Source organism: Dama dama, chromosome 13, assembly GCF_033118175.1.
Source record: "Dama dama isolate Ldn47 chromosome 13, ASM3311817v1, whole genome shotgun sequence".
Classification (NCBI taxonomy): Eukaryota; Metazoa; Chordata; class Mammalia; order Artiodactyla; family Cervidae; genus Dama; species Dama dama.
Window position 1 is genome coordinate 32,973,931 of NC_083693.1, and position 27,106 is coordinate 33,001,036.

The window sequence follows — 27,106 nt, forward strand, 5'->3', positions numbered from 1 at the left end:
AAAGCATCAATTCTCAAAAGATAGTTTCTACTTATTCTAGGGTTAAATCCCTGAATTATTCATATTTCAGGATAATTACAGAAGCATTATAAAAACAGCATATTCTTTAACGAACTTTGCTCTTTTGTTTCCAAAAGTTTAAACTGTCTTCTTAAGACTGTAAATATAGGGACTTCCCTGGCAGTCCAGTGATAACATTCCACCTTCCAATGCAGGGGTTGGGGTTTCAATCCCTAGTCAGGGAGCTAAGATCCTACATGGCTCACGGCCAAAAGCCAAAACATAAAACAGAAGCAATATTATAACAAATTCAATAAAGACTTTAAAAATGGTCCACATCAAGAAATCTTTATTTAAAAAAAGAGTATAAGTATAGTTCTTAAGTTAAAGAGGATCCAACACTAACCAACCTATTAACAGGAACCGACACTTATCACAGCAATAAAACTGGATTTGAAATATGCAGTCTTAACTTAAAAACAAAATTCTTCATTACTCCCACATTTGAGCAACAAATTACCAAGAAGTCCTGATCTCCTGGGTGAATAGCTAGTAAGAAACGACACGGCAGAAAATATAAACTAATTTAAAACTAGAATCCAGACTTCCCTGGTGGTACAGTAGATAATAACCCGCCTGCCAGTGCAGGGGACATGGGTTGGATACCTGGTCCAGGAAGATCTCATATGCCATGGACCAACTAAGCCCAAGCACCAAAACTACCAAACCCATGCTTTAAAGCCCATGTTCCACAGCAAGAGAAGCCCTGGCTCACAGCAACTAGAGAAAGTCCTCTGGTAGCAATGAAGACGCAGTGCAGCCAAAAATAAATAAATATAAAATATAAAAATAAAACTAGAGTCCACAATGATCATTTGGAAGCAAAACATGAAAATCATCATGGTAGTCCTTGCGGTCCCCCCAGCCCTCGGCAGTGTGCATGGAGGGACTTTACTCCAATAACAATATCCCTGGGTTCTGATCTTAGTACATGCAGGGCATGTCTCCCCAATCTTCAACTCCAAAGCAGGCCAACCTGTGTCATCATGTATTCTTCACCTAAGACAAGGCTTAAGCAAAATGGCCTGCTCCATAGACAACTCCAATGCCTCACCTCTATGTCTCATCCTTTTCCAAGAAAAATTTCTTAGATGTGTGGTTCTTTTAAAAAGCATACTCCCCTGCCCCGGAACTCAGACAGGTTCCTGCCCCTGGGCCTTTGCACAGGCTGTCCCCTCTGCCTAGCACACATTTCCAGCAGATATCTGCACAGCCACCTTCCTCACCTCTGAGTATTTGCTTAAATGTCACCTTCACAATGAGATGTACACTGACCATCCTAATTAAAACTGCAATTTAAAACTGCTCAATGTGTGTTTTAAAATATTAATTCCATTAATTCCATAAAATACTAATTCCACGTGTGCATGCTAAGTTGTGTGCGACTCTGCAATCCCAAGGACTGTAGCCCGACACGCTTCTCTATGGAATTGTCCAGGCAAGAACACTGGAGTGGGTTGCCATTTCCTGCTCCAGGGGACCTCCCTGACCCAGGGATTGAACCCACGTCTCCTTCTTGGCAGGCGGATTCTTTACCATCTGAGCCACCTGGGGTACACCCATAAATGCTCACGAAGTGTTTAATTCCCAGTAAGATCTTAGGGGAGGCGACTTTGTGACAGCCTGTCTCCTGTTCCCACCTCTGCCCCTCTTAGGTCTATTCTCAAAGGAACAACCAGAATGATCTTGCCAAAATTTAAGTCCACCTCGACCCCCCAATATTCCAGAACCCTGCAATGGCTTTTCTCTCCACTCAATATAAATGCCAAAGTCTTTGCAGCAAGGCCCCACAGGAACAGTCTCTCATCCTCCTTGACCATCCCTCTCTCCTTTGCTCATTCTGTTCTAGCTACTCTCCTGCCCTGGTACTCAGACAGACTCCTGCCCCTGGGCCTTTGCACAGGCTGTCCCCTCTGCTGAGCACACGTTTCTAGCAGATATCTGCACAGTCACCTTCTTTACCTCCAAGTATTTGCTTAAATGTCACCTTCTCAATGAGATGTACACTGACCATCCTATTTAAAACTGCAACTGCCCCCATGCCTACCTCTATTGCCCCAACCCATTCCCCCCTTTTAAAAAAAAAAAAGTTATTTATTTATTTATTTAGTCACATTGGGTTTTAGTTTTGATGGCAGGATCTTCACTGGGTCATGCAGGATCTTTGGTTTAGATGCACAGACTCTCCAGTTGGGGCACTTGAGCTCAGTAGGTACTCCCCAGTATATGGGATCTTAGTTCTCTGACTAGGGATCAAACCCAGGTCCTCTGCATTGCAAGGCAGATTCTTAACCACTAGACCATCACAGAAGTCCTAATCCATCTTCCCTTTGTTCTACATTTTCTTTTTCTCCCAAGGCCTCATGACTTTTGAACCTACCATGTAATATACCTATTGGTTTTTTATACAAACACATCCCAAGCACCTAGAAGTGTCTGGCACATAGTATGTACTCAATAAATAAGTTTCAAATGAACAAATGATTCCTTGCAAAGATCCAAGATGAATCACTGAAAAGAATTTAAAACCAGTGAAAGACATCAGTAAAGGTCATTAGCTAAAAATAAGTACACACAAAAATGAATTTTCAAATCTTGATAATAACCAGCTAGGAAAATTACATATTTTTAAGCAGAAGAATTATTTATATAAATAGAACCTAAGACAGTAAACAAGGAAGAACAGAGCTATGATGCTCCCCAGCTTCTCAGCCACTCCTAGAAGCCTTTGATCTCTGAAGGAGAAGGGGTTTGAAAAGTCACACACTAAAAAACACACAGGAGAAAAGAGCCAATTCATGCCAGCAACAAAAAACATTAAATACTTCGAGTACTTAAGAAGAATTTGTTAGACCTATATTGAAATAAAGCCTACAAAATTGTTACTGAGGAACATAAAAGAATTCAAAAGTAAATGGCAAGACATGGTAAATTCATAAGTGGGAGGATTCAAAAATCCCAAACAAGCTGTTTTTCCACAGGTAATTATATAACACACTCCCAACAACTCTTAATGGCAACATTTTGAGAAAACTGATAAATAGATCCTAAAACTCATCTCGAAAATAAAAATGCAAAAAGAAAAAAAAAAAAACAGAAAGTGCCCAAATCCATAGAAAGAGCAACAATCAGAATAGAAGGTTTAGAAATAGAGCCAATATGTAGGATCTGGTTTGACAATGCAGATGGCGTTTTAAGATCAATAGGAAGAGGCCAAATTATTTAGTAAACTCACCAACCACATTATGGATGAGGAAATGGCAACCCACTCCAGTATTCTTGCCTGGGAAATCCCATGGACAGAGGAGTCTGGCAGGCTACAGTCCATGGGGTCACAAAGATTTGGACACGACTGAGCAACTAAACAGCAACTGCTAACCGTATAAATGACATTGAGGGGAAAGCAGTGCTATAACTGTGTGCGGTGCCGTGCTTAATCGCTCAGTTGTGTCCGACTCTTTGAGACCCCATGGACTGTAGTCCGCCAGACTCCTCTCTCCATGGGGAGTCTTCAGGCAAGAATACTGGAGCGCGTTGCCATGCCCTCCTCCACGGGATCTTCCCAAACCAGGGATCGAACCCAGGTCTCCCACATTGCAGGCAGATTCTTTATAGCTTCAAAAAAACTTTTCTGGTGAATTCACAGTTTAAGTATTTTAAAAATGGGGGACTTTCTTCATGGTCCAGTGGCTAAGAATCCATGTTGCCAATTCAGGGGGTCTGGGTTTGATCCCTGGTCAGGGAACTAGATTTGACATGCCACAACTAAGATCTGGCACAGCCAAATAAATAGATAAATATTTTAAAAATGAAACCATATAAATAAAGCCACCATAGGTAGGTGAAAATTGGTGTAATCTCAGATGGAAACCTTCCTAAGTATGACTTCAAAATCAGAAGCTATGATAAAAAAGACTAATAAAAACTCACTATTATAAGTAAATAAATAAATTCTATTACATTAAAACAAACAATTTCGTTCTGTCCAAAGACACCATCCAGTCATTAGAGAGTGAAAAGACAAGCCAGAGAGTAGGAGAATACATGTGCACAACATGTAACAGCAAAGGCCAGTACCCAGAATGTATTTTAAAACCGCCATAAATAAGGAAAAGAAAACTACTTTTCAATGGCCACAGTACCTGAACAGGCACGTCACTAAAAGGGAAATTCAAGTGGCCAATGAATAAATAAAAATGCTCAGTCTCTTGGTGTCCAAGAAAACATAAAGTAAAACACCAATGTGTTATCCGTACATACCAAAGTGTTGGCAACACCAAGTGTTGGTGAGGATGTAAACTGTTTGAAGAGGTTCTTAGAAATCAATAAAACACAAACACCACGTAAGACACTAAGCCCTATTCCTGAGTAGTAATGGGAGACAGGTGTGCTGAGAACTGGGCGCAATATGAAACTGATCCGGAAGTAGCAGCAGTTAAGTGCAGCAGCCTTGCTGTCTTCTACTGGGTGTCTTCTACCTTCACTCACATCCTGCGAAACGTGACAATTGCTGCAGACGTCACTTACAGTGAGTACCAGAACTGCTGGAGCTCTGAGGCAGCCCCAGAAAGGTGCAAAAAGCTTTCTATTGTGATTACCAAACCCTGTAATCTGCACCTTTAATCTGCAAGCCGGCTATTTCCACCACACCTGTGAAGAAAATGCATCCTCCCCAAGAGAAGGTAATTTCTTCAACACTAACTAGACCCTTGGGGCTTCCCTGGTGGCTCAGCAATAAAGAATCTGTCTGCAAAGCAGGAGATTAGGGTTCGATCCCTGGGTCAGGAAGATCCCCTGTAGGAGGAAATGGCAACCCAACCAGTATTCTTGTCTGGAAATCCCATGGACAGAGGAGCCTGGTGGGCTACAGTCCATGGGGTCACAAAAGTGTCAAACATAACTGAGCAGCTAAACAACAACAACAAAACTAGACCCTCAGGGAGTAGGCTGCAATTTAGACACGCAGTTATCATAGTCTAAAACCAAAGCCACATCTCCAGATGCCTTTAAATCATTCTCCAGATCAGAAGTTTGTATTATTCCTGGAGAGAAATCTGATCTCTATATAACTTGTCTGAAAGTGAAACTACTGCAGTTAACATGATTTATAAAGTACCTATTTTTCTAATGAATCATCAAATTTCTTTCCTTTCCTACAAACTGTCTGAAAGGAGGCTGATAAGTCTTAAATGCAAAATAGGTTCTCATATTTAACTAAGATCTTACATCCTAACAAAAAAATAATAAATCAACCTTTAAATGTCTGTTCTCCTTGTGATATCAATAACCCCATTCTGAATTCCACCTTTTCCTTCCCATTAAACAGGACCATGATAAGCAAAGTGAATTTTTTTTTTTAAATGTGTAAGTCAACAGGAGACAAAAACATTGGAGCAAAAAGTACTTTTATGATGTTCTTTACAAATCTAAAATTGAAATTTCCTTAAGATATAACCTTCATAATTTGGTTTATATCAGCATACCTTGGAGATATTGTGGGTTTGGTTCCAGACCATCACAATAAAGTGATGAACACAATAAAATCACAGAAATTTTTGTTTTCCAGCACATAAAAATGTTATGTTTAGGCTATACTATAGTCTTCTAAGTATGCAATAACATTATGTCTAAAAAAATAGTTACATAACAATTTTTAAAAAGCTTCTTGATAAAAAGTGCTCTACATCATCCAAGCCTACAGCAAGTCATTATCTTTTTGCTGGTGGAGAGACTCAAACAGAAGCAGCAGGGAGAGAATCTCATGAGATGCTCCAGGTTTGGATTCAGTATAGAACCTTTCAAGAATTAAAGCTCTGTCCAATTGCTTTAAGGTACTTCATGATCACAATCTGCCCCGTTCATTCATTCATACGTATGTAATGAGCGACCACCAGGATCCTGTTCCCCCTCTGTGCTAAGTCCCAATAAAACAGTAAGACAATTCCAGTCCTCAAGGAGATCCAAATCTACCCAAGGAAACATGTGTCATTCACTAAACAAATATTTACTGAGTGCCTAGCTGGAGTGCTAGACTCTCCTCTTGGCCTGGAGACTCCATGACTAATAGTCAATAAAATGACCACAGAATGGTAAACAATGAGAACTGTACTGATTATAACCCCGAGTAAATGACTGCATGCAAGTTCAGTCATGTCTGACTCTTTGTGTGACCCCATGGACTGACCCCTAGCCTCCTCTGTTCATGGGATTCTCTAGGCAAGAATACTGGAGTGGGTTGCCATTTCCTTCTCCAGGGTATCTTCCCAACCCAGGGATTGAACCCCATGTCTCCTGCATTGGCTGGTGAGTTCTTTACCAATGAGCCACCAGGGAAGCTTGAGTAAATGATTACTAGTGTTTTAACGAGTTGTACTGGGACCTGAGTCAGGTATACGAAATCCCGTCACTATATAGGGTTTCAAGAAGCAAACAAATAAAAAACAATTATGAAGCTCCAATACTTTGGCCACCTGATGCGAAGAACCAACTCACTGGAAAAGACCCTGATGCTGGGAAAGATTGGAAAGCAGGAGGACAAGGGGACAACAGAGGATGAAATGGTTGGATGGCATCATCAACTCAAAGGACATGAGTTTGAGAAAACCTGGGAGATCGTGAAGGCAGGGAAGCCTGGCATGCTGCAGTCCATGGGGTCGCAAAGAGTCGGACATGGCTGAGGGACTGAAAAAGAACAAATACAAAACAACAGGGCCTGGGTTCCAAGTGGGGAGATCTGGATAAAGTCCTGGAAAATGGAACCAGAATCCAGGAGCCTAGCAAGTCCTTGATATTTTGCAGGATGTGTTCTTTCAGGAAAAGGTGCCAGTCTGCTGAAAAACTGACCTATGAAATTGGACAGGACCCACTGAAAGGAATGGAGTAGGGAAGTCCTGTTGACCACTTGATACCAGCGAGGGGGCCTCAGAACAGATGCCAGCTCACATTGCATGATTCTGAAGGAAGGACCCACATTCTGAGTCCAGGTCCCAAACTCTAACCAGTTCCATGGAGCTTGACAACATTTTGGTTACCAATGTTTTGCAGGGGACTACAGGTGGCCACAGTCCCTTATTTGGGGTATGGGATAAAGAAATAAGCCCCTGTATTGAATATAATGATTGTAATAAGGTATAATGACAGTAGTAACTTTGCAGGCATTTCTATATACATATACTTCATCTACTTTTTAAGCCTTATGAGAATCATACATATTGAACCTGTAACTATAAAGTATTTAAGAGAAATTGACAGAATGTATAAATGGTATTGTTTGTGGGATTTCATTGGTTAAATTTATAAAACTATTCAAAGAGCAAGTGAAATGAGTGCTTTTTATTTTCAACACCAGTATTACTAGATTTACAAATGAATCTACAAGGTTTCACCTATGGGTGATGTCATGCATGTGTGCTCAGTCATGCATGCTAAATCTTATCCAACTCTTTGTGAACCCATGGGCTGTAGCCTACCAGGCTCCTCTGTCCATGGGATTTCCCAGGCAAGAATACTGGAGTAAGTTGCCACTGCCTCCTCCAAGGGATCTTCCCAACCCAGGGATCAAGCCAGCGTCTATGCATTGGCAGGCAGATTTTTACCACTGAGCCACCTGGGAAGCCCTATGGGTGATGCCATGACCTTCCAATGCATCACATCAGGAAGTAAGGGCCTCTAATAACAGAAGATTTGTCTTGCTTTAAACCAACTTTTCTCCTCTTTCATTGTTTGGCTAATATTCCTTAATTCAACATATTTCCAAGCAGGCTAACTTCTTCCAAACGCTATGGAAGCTCAGCAAATATAAACTAGACAAGCCAAGCTCTGTGTCATCCAAAGGTCTTGCTCAAAATTTTCAAGCAGGGTTTGCCTGTGACTCAGAATATACACCCTTAAATGTCATTTAGTCTCCCACTCTTCAGAGCACATTTCAAATACCAACCTCCTTTTGAAACCAACTTCCATACCACAACAGTGCACGCACCACATGGATCTCTCTGAATCTGAATTCACTTACACTTTAAGCTTCAACACGTTCCAAAGCGAAGAGATGTTCAGATCTTGTAAATCTTACCCACACCACTTCACAAAAGTCTGCCCTATTGCAAGAATGCATGTTCAATAAAGAGGTTAAGACTCTTGAAGAAATGCTAAAATTAAATCCAGAGACGGTTCTAGCCCAAAGAAATGCTTCACATAATACTGACAAGTTGAAAATCTTCAGCCATTGATGTTTGGTAAAGAACCTCACTGCCGTTTAATTATCCAAGGTCATTTCCACTTGCCTCCATCAAACTTTCTCCAAATCAGAGTCCTTGTTGTCAGTTCACTCAATAAAAAAACATATGACCTGACTCTGTGAGCTCAGGAAGGGCACCAAGCTTCCTGGAAAGGAGTTCTTTCTCTCCCCTGTGATGCCAATTCTTTCGACGTCATCCCAGATTCACAATGTTCCAGCCAGTGTATCTTCTTACAAAGGTATCAGAGACAAGGATCCATTTTTATTCAAAATACCCTGACACCAAATGTGTGGGTTTTTCTTTCCACCCAACAACCAATTCCCCAATTCTCTAATACCAACTGAGTGTCTTACAGTTGAGTTCTAACACTGGCTACCTAAAGCTGGAAACTCCACAGGTTTCAAGGCTCCATCCCATAAGACTGCCCAGACTTCAGATACCAGGCACAAGTATGGAGTCTCCAGGTTACCCACACTTCTGTCTGACTTGGCTATTGGGGACTGAAAAAATATTCACAACCTAAGAGTGAAGAGTTATGTTTTATTCAGTGGGAATTTTTAGGACTTAAGCCTGGGAGGCAGCATCTCAAGTAAGCCTAAGAGGACTGCTCCAAGGAGGGGAGGGGGAAGAGTCAGATTAAACAAAAGTTTTGCAACAAAGAGCAGGTAGTCAGAACATCAAAAGATTGTGCTTAACTGAGTCCAATTCTTTGTGACACCATGGACTGTAGCCTGCCACACTCCTCTGTCCATGGGATTTCCCAGAGAAGAATACTGGAATGAGTTATCATTTCCTTCTCCAGGAGATCTTCCAGACCCAGGGATCAAACTCACGTCTCCTGTGTCGGCAGGGAAATTCTTTACGCCTGTGCCACCTGGGAAGCCCCTACTGACAACGGGTACAAACTATCCAATAGGCTTAATTCCCCTTCTTGATTTCACCTGGAAAGGACACATTGGTTCAGCTTCTTCATTTTCCATAAAAGTAGAGGCCCAGAAGGGTTAAGTGATTCTCCCAAGATCACAAAGCAGAGGCAGATTGAAATCTAAAACTGCTGTGCCCCAGGGTTACAGGACCATTCAATATGAAAGGATGCTTGTGTTTCTAGTTAAATAGGAAGAAAGATACTGTTTGCAAACACAGCAAGTTGCCCCGAGGCTGTCAGCTACTACTGGGGACTAGGGAGAGGTTCAACCCCAACACAAGAAGCAGGAAATACCCTGGAAAAGCAAACCGGATGAAAGAGGAGAAAAGGATGGAGAAATGGAGGTAACAGTAGTTAACCCTGTGTGCATGCATGCTCAGACATGTCCGACTGTTTGTGACCCCATGGACTGTAGCCTGCTAGGCTCCTCCGTCCATGGAATTCTCCAGGCAAGAATATTGGAGTGGATAGCCATTCCCTTCTCCAGGGGATCTTTCTGACTCAGGGAGCGAACCTGGGTCTCCTGCACTGCAGGCAGATTCTTTACCTTCTGAGACACCAGGGGAACCTTCACCCAAGGCTCTGCCCCTTCCTTAACCTGCAAATTGTCCTGGGTCTTGCCTTCTCAGAGAGACATGACCTCATCCCAATAGCTTTCGGTTAAATGGCTTGGCCCTCCCTCTCTGTTCCTCCTTTGGACCCATGCATTCTCCCCTGCCTCACACCCACCTTTTCTCACTGCCCCAAATACCCTCAAGAGACCTCAGTGAGCAAATCAATAGCCTTATCAAAGAAAGAACATGTCATGCTGTCCACAGAGCTTTTTGTCCTTGGAGAAGTAAATTAAATAAGTCCAATAATATTTGTTCTTTAACAGTCTATGCCAGTCTTCTGATATTACAGTCCTTATTTTGATGACAAGCTTCCAAGAATTTTTCAATTATGGCAATTTCAGCTGATTTCCATTCCCAAAGAACCTCCACCTAAATCTACCAAGGAGAATAGATACACCATATTTCTTTAAAATATGCGTGTCTGGCAACTCAAAAGGGTACCATCTGGTTCGCATAATTTCTGCATGAAATTATGCAGTTTCTGAAAAGCCTATACAACTTATATGAGCCACTCCTGCTGCAACAGAAGCCAAAACATTCCATGGCTATTGTACAAATCAACTCAGGTTAACTGAGGCTGAAACTGGCCATGGTCCTTATAATGATCAACACCCTGAGAACGCAGCTCACCAATTAAAATATACATATTTAATCAATGTCATACTAGAGAGGAAAGATAAACATGGAAATGACATCATCCTCAAGAATCATTTTTGAGCCCTGGGAAAAGTAAGTAGAGAACTGGCAAGAAAAGCAATTGGGACTCTTTCAAAATGAAGCAAAGGAGAAGGCAAAATGAAGTCGGAATAATTAAAACAAGAAGGGAGCAATCATGGAGAGGAGGGAACCCAGTGAGGGGAATCAGTACTGTTTCCCTGGTGAGGAATCACAGTGAGACGCATGGCAAAACACCTAACAACCTGTACCCCATCCTAGTAAAAACATCTAGGTCATTCCTTGTCAGCAGTGTAAACTCTGGATAGAGGAGTCCATAGGTGTGTGACAGCCAGTGACCTTGGGGTACTCAAGTCTCCTGAATTACAAAGTAAGAATGTATTCCAGCGCAGGACTCTACCCAGGTCACCAGGATGAACCAGACTTGTTAAGTGACTGGAGAACCTCCAAAAACACACAAGCCAATTGCAGATGCAGACAAAACGTTTTCAGCATTCCATCCAGGGCTTCAGGAATGCTCACACCAGCATATGCAAATTCCCTAGACGTACAGCTCAGAACAGAGGTTAGCAAACATTTTCTGTGAAGGACCAGAGAGTTTATTTCAGGCTTTGCGCTCTATGTTGTCCCGTCACTACTATTTGATTCTGCATTGTGCCATAGACATATGAGCATGGAAATGAGCTGGGGTGTGTATGGCAATAAAACTTTATTTACAGACACTGAAATTTTAATCATATGTCATTATCATGTGTCATTAAAAATGTAAAAATCATTCTTAGCTCACAGGTTATACAAAAAAATAGACGATGGGCTGTCTTGGACCCATGGGCCAATTTACCAACTTATGACTGAGAACTGCTATTCAATAGAGGCTAAACAAGTGACACATGGTTCAAATGAAAGATAAAGACACCCTGAATTTATGCAAAGATTGCAAATCATGAGGAAGAGAGTGGAGGGTAGGAAGAGATTTATCTCATGCAATGATGACAAATACTGGACTGCATTTGTCTTGGAATCACAGAGGCCTGTCCTTGAGTCCTTATAAGACCACTTACCAGCTATAGGACCTTGAGCAAGTTTCACTTAACTCTGCCAAGCCTAACTCCCTCGCTTGTAAAAGGAGGAATATGATGAGTACCTTCTTTTTTTCAATAATCATTTTTTAATTGAAATATAGTTCATTTACAATGTTGTGTTAGTTTCAGGCGTACAGCAGAGGTATTCAGACATATATGTGTGAGTGTGTGTGTATATATATATTCTTTTTTAAATTCTTTTCCATTATAGGCTAGTACCTTCTTGATAGAGGCTATCAAGGAGATGAAATGAGATGCTGCCTCGAAAAATACTTTGCACAGTACTCAGCACCTCTACAAAAAAAAGCTAATTAGCATTATTATTATTATACTCATGGAATGATGAGTTGATTGGCTGCAAAACATTCTTCCTGGATATGAAGACAACATTTCCTGGATGAGAAGAAGTTCAGACTCCTAATTTATGGAAGTCAAAGCTCCAAATAACGTAGATACCAGAGACGAACATAAAACACAAAAACAGAATATTTTAATTTGGTGCAACACCCCAGGTATTCACCTATTGGGAGCCTGTGCTCAGTCGCTCAGTCGCTCAGTCGTGTCCAACTCTTTGTGACCCCACAGACTGTAGCCCACCAGGCTCCTCTGTCCGCAGGATTTCCCAGGCAAGGATACTGGAGTGGGTTGCTATTTCCTCCTCCAGAGGATCTTCCAGGCTCAGGGGTCTAACTTGCATCTCCTTCATTGGCAGGTGGATCGTTTACCACTGTACCACTTGGGAGTCTCCATTTTCTAGAAAAGTTGTGAGCCTGAATTCATGAGAAAAGAATGCAAGCACCAACAGTCATTCAGTCTCAATAGGCATTTCTAAAGACTTCCATGAGAGCCGGCCTGCCTGGGTTGTATAAGAGGTAGCCACTGACCAAGCCTGCCTCCACCTCTGCTTGCTGTCTGTAACCCTTACTCCATGACAAAGACAGTGGCCAGCTGTGGATGGTCAGATAGCTTCTATCTCTCCCTGCCCAGCCCTGGCCCCGACCAGCACCAAACAGACAGTGGCAGAAGCAGCAGCAGGTGACAAGGAAGATGGTGGATGGCTGCCAGCCTGTGTGGTGGACCATGGCACAGGGCATTGCCATTAAGAAGTCAGCAAAAATGGATGAACAAGCTCAAAGGTGGTGGATGAAACGTGTTGGTGGCCCACACTTCTTTATTGCTGATGAAGCAACAGGAAAACCTTCATATGTCGAGGAAAAAAAAAAAAAAAAGGTGGCCCATCAGGATTTCCCTGGTGGTACAGTGGCTAAGACTCTGCGCTTCCAACGCAGGGGGCCCAAGTTCGATCCCTGGTCAAGGAACTAGACCCTACATGCTCCAACTAAAAAAAAAATCCCACAGGCCACAACTAAAGATCCCAAGTGCTGCCACTAAGACCTGGTATGGCCAAGTAAATAAATATGCAAAAATAAATATTAAAAAAGTGGCCAATTTGCCATGGCATAGTTGAAGACTGGTACTTCATGGAAAGCTTTACGGAGCAAATGATCTTTAAGAGCAGAACCTGAAGACCATTTTTTTGGACTGAATCTCCACTGAATACTCCAGACAACAGGAAATACACTGTTGAAATAATGTTCTAGGCTTGTACATTCCTGGGCAGGCCATTCTCGCCTAAGCTGCATCCTAGACCTCAAGAGAAGCAGGAGAACGGTCTGTCTATTGGTACAATACCAGACAGTGGAATCAGTATCACTCAGGTCATCCCTGTGACTGAAGGGCATGTGACTGTCAGCTATATTAAGCACACACTCCAAACACAGGATGAAATAGAACATATGGTATTCAGCAATTGCTGGGAGATGGAAACAGAGGAATCCCTCAGAGCAATCCTGGGAAACTTCAAAGAACACTATAGCTACGCCTGCCCAGATTTAGTAAAAGAACTTAACAAGTATGAACAGATGGATCAAAGTGGATTAAACAGTACACTAGAATCAATGCTATCTCAAAAAATTTTCCATTAGTGTTGCTTTTGTTTTGTTAACCTTTTGGATACCTCATTATACAGCAATTTTTTAATTTGTATTTTATTTATTTATTGGCTACACTGGGTCTTCATTGCTGAACAGGTTCTTTTCTCTAGTTGCAGAGAGCAGGGGCTACACTCTAGTTGTGGTGTGCAGGCTTCTCATTACGGTGGCTTCTCTTGTTGCAGAGCATGGGCTCCAGGCACATGGGCTTCAGTAATTGTGGACTCAGGCTTAGCTGCCCCACAGCTTATGGAATCTTCCCGGACCAGGAATCAAACCCATGTCCCCTGCATTGGCAGGCAGATTCTTAACCGCTGGACCACCAAAGAGGTCCAGGTGTTGTTACCGAGGGAGTCTTAGGACCTGAATTTTCTTTTCATCTAGAGTGTGCTAATTCAGGCTTTACTCAACTTATCTCAGAAGTTGTAGATGAAGGCACTGACAACTGTCCTACTGATGTCAGACGTCTTCTCTACAAGAAGACTGTCCTCTCTGGAGGTTCAACCATATTCAAGGAATTTGCACATCACTTGCAAATAGATTTGAAAAGAACCATAGATGCCAGGCTGAAATCAAGGGAGGAACTGAGTAGTGACAGACTGAAGCCAAAATTTATCGATGTACAAATCATTACACCCAAAATGCAGTGACAGGCAGTTCGGTTTGGAGGATCCATGCTGGCTTCCACATCAGAATTCTGCCACATATGTGCATCCTGTGTGTGCATGCTCACTCGCGTCTGCCTCTTTGCGAACCCCCTAGATTGCAGTCCCCCAGGCTCCTCTGTCCATGGAATTTTTCAGGCAAGAATACTGAAAATAAATAAATTAATTTAAAAAAAAGAATGGAGGCTATATGTATACCTATGGCTGATTCATGTTGATGTATGGTAGAAACCAATGCAATAGTGTAAAGCAATTATCCTTCAATTAGAAATAAATAAATAAAAATAAAGACACTTTTCAAAGATATATTAAAAAAAAAAAAGAATACTGGAGTGGATTGCTATATCCTTCTCCAGGAGATCTTCCCCACCCAGGTATCGAACCTGCATCTCCTATGCCTCCTGCAACTCCTGCATTGCAGGCAGATTCTTCACCATCTCTGCCACCAGGGAAGCACCACACCCACTTGTACTCCTTCAAAATAAATCTGGGCCTCCATCCACTATTTCCCAGGAAAGAAAGCCACTGTTGAAAATCAAGAGAAATAAATGTGAATTATTGGCCTTGGGCTTCCAAGTGTCTAAGTCTTCACTGCTGCTGCTGCTGCTCAGTCGCTTTAGTCTGACTCTGTGCGACCACATGGACTGTAGCCCACCAGACTCCTCTGTCCATGGGATTCTCTAGGCAAGAATACTGGAGTGGGTTGTCATTTCCTTTTCCAGGGGATCTTCCCAACCCAGGGATCGAACCCGAGTCTCCTGCATTGCAAGCAGATTCTTTACTGCTGAGCCACCAAGGAAGCCCCAAGTCTTTGCTGCTGCTAAGTCGCTTCAGTCGTGTCCAACTCTGTGTGACCCCATAAACAGCAGCCCACCAGGCTCCCTCATCCCTGGGATTCTCCAGGCAAGAACAGTGCAGTGGGTTGCCATGTCCTTCTCCAATGCATGAAAGTGAAAAGTGAAAGTGCAGTCACTCAGTCATGTCTGACTCTTAGGGACCCTATGGACTGCAGCCTACCAGGTTCCTCTGTCCATGGGATTTTCCAGGCAAGAGTACTGCAGTGGTTGCCACTGCCTTCTCCAAAGTCTTTGCTATTTATTGCCAAATTAGGGCATTGTATAGGTTGTTTCACTCTGAAATTTCTACATTACATGCTAAATGCCAACACTGTGCCTAGTCCTAAATATCATTCCATCATACTGAGAACTCAGCCCTTGAGAGATATGACCACAAGGTTTAAATGAAAACTCTGTCTTTTCTTGGAAAAAGTGCTTGATCTAAGATGTCAATTTGAAGGGATCCAAGATAAAAAAAATTCAATATTTGTTAATTTTGTTAAACAAATTTAACAAGTTATTGGGTTGGCCAAAAACTTTGTTCAGGGACATCATACAGAAAAACTCAAATGAACTTTTTGGCTAACCCAATACATAAGATTAATCAAAATCTTTCTTAAGATACATAACTTTGACTTATGAGATGCCAAGGTTCAATGAAAACATCAGGGAAGGGGCCCTATCTACCTTAGACTATTCTAGAAACCATCTATTCTTTCATCCTCTTCTCAGATTAGTCCCAAGTAGGTCAAAGCACTCGCTCCCTTTCATTTCTTGCCAACGTTCTCACAGTCACGTGAGGCTGCCCACTCACTTCTCAGCCTGCCTTCTGCTGCTCTGTCTGCTCAGCACTGATGAATTCATATCTGGACTTGACAGCTCTCTGCCCTCACGCCTGATCATTCCACAGTTCCCACATCAAGAGAGCCAAGTTCCATCAAAGAGTCTAACACAATAGCACATGGGCAAACACTCAGCCTGGTTCCATCCAATCTGCCTTCCAACAAGGTTTCCAGGAAACGTCCAGAACAAAAAGCCAAGAGCTGTCTCTACAGAGACCATATTCATCTCCTAAGCAAGTTCCTGGCCACACCACAAGTGACCAAGAATTATCCTTCTACTATTCAAACTTGAGGAGAAGTTAACCTGCAGATAAACCATGTGTGCTAGTTGATCGTTTGGCGGTGCACCATGTAAATTCATCACACATGCTTCTTCTGGCCCCGCACAGCTCTTTTAAAATTTAAATGAACTGCCAATATTTCAAAACCAGGAAATTCCATTTTTTAAAAATCTGGATTTTGAACATTTCTCCCCATTCCCCGTCAAATCAAGAGCATCCAGGCAAACAATAGGTTGGAGTTCAACAGAAGGAGGTTATCCAGGTTCCAATTCTCAAAACCTGCTGCATGTTCATTCAATATTAGCAGATGGTTCCAGTAGTGTTCAAAAGACTTAGGATTCCACAAGGGACAAACTGGGCAAGAAAGACCAGACAGTCAGACCCTCTAAGAAAGGATTTGATTTGGGTTACTCAAAGGACTTCTGCTTCAGGGAAGATGGAATAGATATACTTTCTCTATTCCTCCCACAAATTACAACCAAAATCCTTGGCATTGTATATAACACAAACCCAGGAAGGCCCAAGCAGGTGGACCAAAGGAGGTACACTGAGTAGGTACCTCAGGGCCCAAGATATGACACAGTAGTGAGCTTCCATTTTCTTATTCTTTCATAATCCAAGACTTGGAGCTGAAGAAGCGGCAGTCTAGAAATACCAACAGATACAGGAAAACAGACAAATAAACTCAATAAAGGCCTGCTCTCTCTAGTCAAAGGACCAGGCAAGGGGCAGTCTAGCAACACAGAAATTATTAGACAATATCTAAACTATTAGAAATTACTAGATAATACCCACATCCCCGATGGCTCAGCAGTTAAAGAATCCTCTGGCAATACAGGAGACACAGGAGATATGGATTTGATCCCTGGGTCGGGAAGATGCTCTGGAGAAAGAAATGAAAACCCACTCCAGTATTCTTGCCCAGGAAATCCCATGGACAGAGGAGCCTGGCGGGCTACAGTCCAAAGGGACGCAAAGAGTTGGACACGACTGAGCAACTGAGCATGCACACACTCTACTCCAGCTTTACTAAACACCATAGAAAGAACTGTGACCCCATCCCCACTGACACAGTAAAGGATGAGTGGAATGCAGGAACTTGCATCTTTGCCACATTATTACAAGATGACCCAGCACCCCCCAATTCCCTCTTTCCCTGGGTGGTGCCAGAGAAAGCCAAGCAGGGAGTCCCTACCAGGCGATAACAAGCTCTACCCAGCTCCTCCCTCCCCTTCAGTGTCAGCTGAGACCACATCGGGGAGCCTGGACCTCCACTCCACAGCAGTACTAAGGAGCCCACTCACCCTTCTTGCGGGCGAGGAGGCCAGAGGAGGCCTTGTAGGAAGTCAGGGCTTCTGCCACCGCCCAGCAGTAATGAGGCCACCCCTCCCACGGGTGTGAGTTGAGGCCACGTGGGGAACAGCAACAAGGCACATCTATCCATCTCGGCCAGAGGGGTATCAGCAGAAGCTTAGTGAGGCACCAGAATGCCCACTCCCACACAGCAGTAAGGAGGCAAGAACCTCAAATGTCAACGGTCTAAGTGAGAAGCCTGGACACTAACCCCACCTGGAAGTAACAAGGCAATGCCACCACCTTCCCCTGCCAGAGCAGCAGAAAAGAAAGCCAATAAAAACAGACAATTTAAATAAGATCTACAGTCTCATAAAATAATACTGAAAGGCCTGAGGTTCTGTTTAAAAAATCCCGCCATCATGAGGGTATGGCCAAGATGATGGAGTAGGATGACCCTGAGCCCACCTACCATGGGTACACCAAAATTATAACTATTTACAGAGCAACTATGGATGAGAATGACCCGAAGACTAGAAAAAAAAGGTGTTCCACAACAAAAGATGTAAAAAAGGAACCACAGTGGGACAAGTAGGAGGGGCAGAGACATGGTGTAGTCAAGATCATACCCCCAGCTAGACATCCACAAACGGGAGGATAATTACAATTGCAGAGATTCTACCCTAGGAGTAACAGAAACAGTGACAGACTTTATTTTCTTAGGCCCCAAAATCACTACAAATGGTGACTTCTGCCATGAAATTAAAAGACACTTGCTCCTTGGAAGAAAAGCTATGATGAACCTAGACAATGTATTAAAAAGCAAAGATATCATATTGCCAACTAAGGTCCATATAGTCAAAGCTATGATTTTTCCAGCAGTCATGTACATATGTAAGAGTTGGACCATAAAGAAGGCTGAGCACTGAAGAATTGATGCTTTTGAACTGCGGTGCTAGAGAAGACTCTTGAGAGAGTCCTTTGGACAGCAAGGAGATCAAACCAGTCCATCCTAAAGGAAATAAATTCCGAAAATTCACTGGAAGGACTGATGCTGAAGCTGAAGCTCCAATACTTTGGCCACATGATGCAAAGAGCCAACTCAATGGACATGAGTTTGAGCAAAGTCTGGGAGATAGTGAAGGACAGGGGAACCTGCTATGCTGTGGTCCATGGCGTTACAAAGAGTTGGACACAACTGAACAACTGAACAATGACAAAATAGCCACAATAAGTAGGTAAATGTTAAAAAGATATAAATATGAAGTCAAAATTACTAAATGTGAAGTGAGGGGGAGTAGAAATGCAAAATTGTTAAAATGCATTCAAGCTTAAGAGGTTATCAACTTAATCATGTATATATATGCTGTTCTATATAAATCTCAGCTGGTAAAGAATCCACCTGCAATGTGGGATACCTGGGTTCGATCCTGGGTTTGGAAGATCCCCTGGAGAAGGGAACAGCTACCCACTCCAGTATTCTTGCCTGGAGAATTCCATGGATTACATTCCATGGACTGTATAATCCATGGGGTTGCAAAGAGTCAGACACAACTGAGTGATTTTCACATCACACCTCAGGATAACAAAACCTACAATAAACACAAACACACAAAAAAGAAAAGGGACTCCAAAATAGATTTAAAGCAGAGACTGTAACAAGAGATAAAGAAGAGCATAACAGAATGATAAAAGAATCAATCCAATAAGAAGATACAACACACACACATGTACATATGTATATGGTCATACATCAAATGAATAAAATACATCAAAATTAGTGAAATGCAACTAAAGCAGTGCTGAGAGGAAAATACATAGCACTCACTGCATACGTTAGAAGAAAGGTCTCCAATCAATAATCTGCTTCCCTTAAGAATCTATAAAAAGCAAGTAAAAGGAAAGAAATAATAAAACAAGAGCAGAAGTCAATGAAATTGAAAAAGCGAAACAATGGAGAAAATGAACTAACAACCTGGTTCTCTGGAAAGATCAATATAACTGACAAACCTCTAGTAAGACTGACAGAGAAAAGGGGAGAAGGTATGGAACCACCAGTATCAAAAATCAACTCTATACACATTTAACAAGGGAGTTGATAATGATTAAGAGAAGAATACTACATATAATTCTCCACACATAAATCTGATAACCCTAAATGAAATGGATTGATTCCTTAAAAAATCACAAACTAATGAAATCCTCAAATGAGAAATCTCCAAGCCCAGATGGTTTTACTGGAAAATTCTACTAAATGTTTAAAAAAGAATTAACATAAGTTTTGTGTAATTTCTTCCAGAAAAGAGAAGAGTGAGCACTTCCCAATTCATTTTATTAAAGCAGTATTACCTGACACTGAAATTAGACACAGTGCAAAAAATAAAGACCAATATTTCGTACAGAAACAAAAATCCATGACAAACCATTAGCTGATTCACATGATACAGAAACCAACATAACACTGTAAAGCAATTATCCCCCAAGTTTAAATATATCTTTAAAATAAAAATATATGGGATTAGAAAGGAAACCATCTGTACTGAATATAGTCATCAAAATATCAAAATATTTATGATACTTTTTTTTTTTTTTTAAGTTAAGCAACATGGGCTTCCCTGGTGGCTGAGTGGTAAAGAATCCTCCTACCAATGCAGGAGACACGGATTCTATCCCTCATCTGGGAGGACCCCACATGCCTCGGAGCAACTAGGCCCTGTGCTACAACTATTGAGCCTGTGCTCTAGAGCCCGGGAGCTGCAGCTACTGAAGCCTGAGCGTCCTGGAGCCCTGGTCCACAAGAGAAGCCACCTCAGTGAGAAGCTCATGCATCGCAGCTAGAGAGTAGCCCCAGCTCGCCTCAACTAGAGAAAAGCCCGTGCACAGAAACAAAGACCCAGCACAGCCAAAAGTAAATAAATAAATTATTTTAAAAATATTTTTTAAAAGTTAAGCAACGTGATAGAGAGGGCAGATGCCATTTGAATTGCATGGTCAGGAAGACATTTCTGACAAAGTGGCCTTTAATCTGTGCTATGATCTAAACGACAATAAGGAAACACTTTGCAAAGATCTAGAGGACAGGCATGCTAGGCTGAGGGAACAGCTCTGGCAAAGGCCCAAAGAAAAGAAGACTTCAGCACATTAAAGCAGCAAAGAGAGGCTGGTGTGGCTCAATGGCAGCAGGAGAAGGAAGGGAGAGGCCAGGCTATGTGAGGCTTCACAGGCCAGAGGAGGAAGCTTGGGTTTTATTCTAAACACAGCTGGACGCCACTGAAGCACTGAAGACTTGTAAGCAGTCTACATTACATTCACACAATGACAGGGTCTGAGATTCCTTTTCAGAAGAGCATCCAGGTCACTGTGGGTCAATGGATTGTACCTGGTAGGAAGCTGCTAGGTCCCAAAGTTCTAGAAATTGGTGAGGAGGCTCCAGCAACCATGTGGGCAAGAGGTGACAGTCAGGAGAAGGACAGTAGAAGCAGAGCCAGAAGAGAAAAATGGAAGAGGGATGTATTTTGAAAATAAAACCAAGAGTTATTAGCATTTTCTGATGAATTAGGGATGAGAGGAAGAAAGCAATCAAAGATGAATCTTGTTTTTGTCTTATTTTGCTTGAGCAGTTGAACACATGTTGGTACAACTGACTTAAATAGGAACCACCAGCAGAAAAACAGGTTGGGGTGGAGAAAATTAAGAGTTCAGGTTTGAACATCTTAAGTCTGACAGCCTTTTAAATATCCAAGAAGTGAGGTGCTGTAGGCAGTTAGACTTAGAAGTCTGTTATGGGTCTGTAATCAGGAGGAGTGTCTAGGCCAGAAACATAGTTTAGAGAGTCATCAATGTATAGATCGTTTATAAATCCATGAGGCTGGATAAAACACCTTGGCAGAGTTCGAGGTTGAGAAAAAGAGGAGCTATTCCAAGCCAGAGCCCTGGGGCACTCCAGGATTTAGGGCTCAAGGGGACAAGAAGGAGCCATTAAAGGAGATCTGAAGCAACAGCCAAAAGCCAGAGGAAAACCGCACAAGTGTAGAAGGGGTTGTAAGCAGAGAACGGTACACTGGGCCAAAAGCTGCCGAGTGTCAGCTGGGGAAGTGACCCTCAGACTCAGCAACCCAGACAAGGTGGTCTCTGCCCAGGAGCAAGGAGGAACACAGATTCAGATGAGGACATATGACTCAGATATCAGGTTCATTGGTAGGGAGTACCCAAGCTATGTGGCCTGAAATAGCAGCACTGATGGATGCTATTCTACCACTGATGGATGATTTGATCTGGCAAAAGCACTTGGTGATGTCAGTGCTTGAGAAAGACTTAGCCAAATGCCGGTGGGAAAGACACTACCACCCAATGAATGACAAAGTCAGAAGGAAGGCCATGGGCTCAGGAAGGTCACTGCTGCTCGTGCTGTGGTAAAAACAAGTGGGGATGAGCCTGGGAATTGCAAGGGAAGAGCTCATGAAAAAGGCATCTCACAGAAGAATTCAAATAGTTAGAACTGCAGCAATGTCTTCCCAATTCCAACTGGATTTCTCCAGATTCTTTCCCCCAATTTAACACTTCTCCAGGTTTCTAGTGAAAAGTAAGGGCTTCCCTTATAGCTCAGTTGGTTAAAAAAAAAGTCTGCCTGAAACACAAGAGACCAAAATCTAGCTATCCTCACTTGGCTGATGTAGAATCTCCAAAACACATTCACCTATTATTTTGTCAAATAAAGTCGTGTATCGGTTATGCTTATTGTCAGTTTCATTTTCTGGGTAAAGTATGCCAACAATAGCAACCTCCAAATACATAAGATACACACACACCCCCCACTTAATTTTGGAAAATATAATTTATAGTCAGTTTTTTAATAAAGTTGAAAATTTAATCTGAAACAAATAGTATATACATACACACAAAAAAAAATCCCCTTTTAAATGCATTTTTAATCAAATCCTAAGAGATAGCCTAAATTATATTTACTTTAGAGAAAAGGCATCAGTGGTAAGAAATGCTTGAATTATACTGTGTTCTTCAGAGATTAAAAAATTAAAACCAATTTAGTTTCAGCACCTACTCTAGCATCCCAAGTTAAAAATATATGGTTAACACATAGACCCAATGATTAATTTATCAAACAGTCTATGTGGAAAGGAGCAAGCAAGTTTCAGCTTAACACATTTTCTGATGCACCTACATAAAAAACAAAGAATCATAATGGACTTTGCAAAGTGCATTTTTATCTTTCTCTCTAATGAGAAAGTGAAACAAGAGACATCCACTGCCTCCCTAGAGATTCTCATAATTTACAAAGAATATCCTTCTCTATAGTGTTTACCCATAAATGGCCAGCCTGTGCATTTAGTCATTACAGAGAGAATGTCTTGGCCCCTTAGGACCACTCATCATGTTTCTGATTCAGGCATCAAAAGGGAAAGAGGGGGAAGTTACCAAAAAGAAAGCTTTGTTAGGAGCTCCCCACACCCTATTGTGTTTCTGGGTCACGTGATAGAACACTGCTACGGAAGGGTAAAAACAAGGAAATTTAACAAGAAGGGTCATCACCCCTCTTGTGTCCTCACAAGTTGATTAGTTTGGGGCAAGAAGAACAAGAGGAAAGAATAAAATCAGGCTTTCATGGGATGGGGAACCAGGCTCTCAGAAGTGCAGAAAGGGAACAAATATAGCTATTAGAACAGTGTCCATATCACAGTAAGCACAGATGTGGCCTAGGCATCCTGCAACAAAAATAAAATGCTGTCAAGAAAATTACTATGAAGTGAACATAATTAATACAAATCAATGAGCAGTGACATATAATTATTATGAGTTACATTTTTATTGGTCAGGCACGCCACTTAACAAGAAACCACAATGACCTTTCTAAGCTATTTGTGTATGTGTGTTTGTCACTCAGTCCACCTCTTTGCAACCCCATGGACTGTAGCCCACAAGGCGCCTCTGTCCATGTAATTCTCCAGGCAAGAATACTAAAGTGGGTTGCCATTCCCTTCTCCAGGGACTATTACCCCACCCAGGAATCAAACCCAGGTCTACCTGCATTGCAGGCAGATTCTTTACCATCTGAGCCACTGGGGAAGCCCAAGTTATTTGTATTTATCTCTAGTAACTCAAACTGCATCCCTACCAGTAGAAGAGTAAATCTCTCTACTAAAAAAAAAAAAAAAAACAAAAAAAAACCTTTTCAAGAGAAAAAAGTATTTAATTATGATCTCGGGACACTTGGGTTATAATCCCAAATGTTGAAGGAAAGGATTAATTAAATTTTATTAACTCAACTTGTACTCTTCTCATTTTAGTTGATTTCTTCCTCTTTCCTTTTAGTCTCCATGTGCTGCCAAAACGATGCATAATCCCGGGGATTTAGAGTTCTTCATTCTCTGTAAAGTAAGGGGACTTTTTTTTTTCCTGCAGAAATAGGTAAGGTATCGAGAAAGCCAGAGCACTTAACCAGGAAGTTGTAAGTTATTTCACCTTTTCTATCATTGAGAAAAATCATCTCAATTTGTCAAGGTCTTGGTTCCCTTATTTGTAAAAGGTCCACTTTATAATCTTTATTTTTCTCTGAAATACTTTAAGCGAATTACTTAACAATTTCAGAACTGAGATATATTAGATATAAAGAGAGATATAGTTAGTTATATACTTTCTTGAGATATAATTTATATACCATACAGTTCACAACTTAAAGTATATAATTCAATGGTTTTTCTAGTATATTTACAGAGTTGTATGATCATCACAAGAAATTTTAAAACAGGAACATAGCTTCTAAGGGCTTCCCTGGTTGCTCAGCGGTAAAGAATCAGCCTGCCAATGCAGGAGACCTGGGTTCCATCCCTGGGTCAGGATGATCCCCTGGAGGAGGAAATGACAACCCACTCCAGTATTCTTGCCTGGGAAATTCCATTGACAGAGGTGCCTAGGGGGCTACAGTCCAGGGGGTTGCAAAGAGTCAGACATGACTGAGCATGCACGCATACAGCTTCTAAGTCCTCTAATTCACTATACAGATGGGTTAAATCATGTTTCCCAGGTCACAGATCTGGTCAGTGGCACAGCCAGGCCTGGATCCCTGGGAATTATTAAGCCATTGACATCATCCCAGTCTCCCTTTCCCCAGCCCTGGGAAAGTTCTATGTGAATTAAAACCTGCTGTTAAAATGTTGCCTGGGAAGAACATCTGGCACTTTTTATGATCATGCTCCCTCTTATTTTATTAAGCCTGGTCTAATTTCTCCACCAAATCTGTCCCACTGCAAGATTTCTTAGAAAGACTTTCAAAACAGATAAAAACGTATCTATTAGGCACTTTGACCACAAAATGTGATTTGCGAAGCCCAGAGAGAATCTGTGATGTCTTTCTTTTCAGATAAAGTCACAAAAAGGTTTTAGTTCATGCAAAAGGACTAAATTAGACCCTCTGCTCATTTCCTTTTTTAATGGACTGATGATGAGTAGTTAAACTAAACGATCTCATCTTTAGCATATTATTTACCAATGTCAATAACTTCCTGGGATTTCAACCATTCACTCTGGTTAGTGGTCAGAAACCAATTTCAATCCTCTTAGGGCTGTGTCCTGTTCATCTCTGAGATTTGCTCCCATGAAGTCTATTCTCAATAAAAGAATATCTTTCAAAAGAGGTTAGGACCCTGCAGAGGATGAGATGGTTGGATGACATCACCAACTCAATGGACGTGAATTTGAGCAAACTCTGGGAGGTGGTGAAGGACAGGGAAGCCTAGCAAGCTGCAATCCATGGGGTGGCAAAGAGGCAGACAGGACTGAGCGACTAAGCTAAGAAAGCTCCTGTAGCAAACCTAGCTAGCTAGTGATTAAGCCGACACTGCCCTGACCACAGAAGCAGTAGGCCTCCGGGCTGCCCACCCCTCAGTACTGAGCTCACGGCAGACTTGCTAACTGCTCCCACCTTTTATTTTACTTTTACTTTCTGGCTGCATCGCATGTGGGATCTTAGTTCCCCTACCAGACATCAAACCCACACCCCCTATTCTGGAAGTGCAGAGTCATAACCCTTATACCACCAGGAAAGTCCCTGCTCCCACCTTTAAATGCACCCACTTCTTAGGTTTCCATGATACTCCTCTCTCCTCCATTCTACTAGTTCTTCCTTTCTTGTGCTTCTCCACCCCCACGCTTTCATTTATCCAATAAATATTTATTGAGTGGTCACTGCTTATCAAGTCCCGGCCTAAACACTGTCCCTAAATGTGGGTGCTCCCTACAGTTTATAACTCCCTGTGCATTTTTTGACTTCCATTTGCACTTATATTTTTAAATCTCCATTGAGGCTGGAAATTCCCCCAAGTCTATAGCTCCAATCTGGATCTCACCCACTGGCTCCCAGGCCAGAGTCATCTGAGTATCTCACGGATTTTTCAAAGTGCCCAAAGCCCGCCTGCAGTGACCCCACCATCTCCCTGGTCACCTAACTGGCCCCTCATCCAGGACTCTTCATTACCCCAATAGTACCACCAACCACCCAGCATCCCCAGATGGAACTGCACACCACCCAGTTTCTTCATGGAAGGGATGTGAGTGAAAGAACAGGCAGCACTTTTCAACAGGAGACAGACAGAAAGGAATCCTCTAATTCCAGCTGCTTTTCAGGGACCGATGTGTGAAAGAGGCAAGATAAGACCTCATCAGAAGAGTGAATTCTGAATGAAATCTGTCCAAGAGACCCAGAAGTGCCGGTGTAGCGTTGATTTTACAATGTGAGTTCTGCCATGGCTGGGAGACTGAAATCTTAGAATACGAATTTGCTTGTCAGTAGACACCCACACCCACACACACACCAATCACATGCCCGTTTGCCTGTCTTCTTGTTTCCTCTGCTCAGAACACCTATCCTTTCCACCCACACCCTCCACCACAATTCCTTCTCATATTTAATTTTCAAATGACGCGACTCTTCCTCCGGGAAGTTCTCCCTGATGCCCCTATTTTATTATCTGCCATCCACTGTGCGTGGAGGTGTGTCCAATACCATATGTTTACGCGTCTGTCTCAGTGTCTTCCCACAAAACTGGCAGCTCTTAGAGAACAGGAGCCTGGTGCCCAGGCCCGGGCCGACACCGGGAAGACTATGCGGGAGGAAGGACGACTGTAGACTGCCCAGCCCGGAGCTGCGGGCAGTCAGGCAGGCGAGGTCCACCTCCAGGCCGGGAGCGCCAAGTACACAGCATCCCCGGATCCGCCGACGCCCGAGCGGCTGCGCAGGAGTGGCAGGACGTGCCCCGGGGGGTCTCCCAACCAAGAGGTGGGAGACTTGAGGGAGGCCCTGCCGGCCCTGCACCCTCTGTGGTCCTCCTCCCGGCGCGGGTCCGGGAATAGAGGCACGGAGCAGAGCCTCCAGGCCTCGAGATGCCGTCTCTGCTCGCCCGAGCCCCTGCGGCCCGCCACCTCTGGTCTCCCCTCCACAGAACCTCTCGGAATTTCAGTGGCTGAGGATGGAGCAGGGGGGCCGGGGGCTGGCAAGAAGGAGGCGCCAAGAAGCGGAGGAGAGCCGGCGGCCCCTCACTCCACCGCCGCGCCCGCTTAGGCGGGAAGAAATCGAGCCCTAAAAGAGGCCCCTAAGG

The 27,106-nt window shown here is 42.7% G+C and overlaps 1 protein-coding gene and 1 pseudogene across 2 annotated transcripts in view; one reads left to right on the plus strand and one right to left on the minus strand.

Annotated features, from left to right (window-relative positions):
* SH3GL3 (SH3 domain containing GRB2 like 3, endophilin A3) overlaps positions 1-27,106 on the minus strand; it is a 108,451-nt gene that overhangs the window by 81,124 nt on the left and 221 nt on the right. The gene's annotated exons all lie outside the window — the stretch shown is intronic.
* Positions 12,671-27,069, plus strand: LOC133068437 (actin-related protein 3-like; annotated as a pseudogene).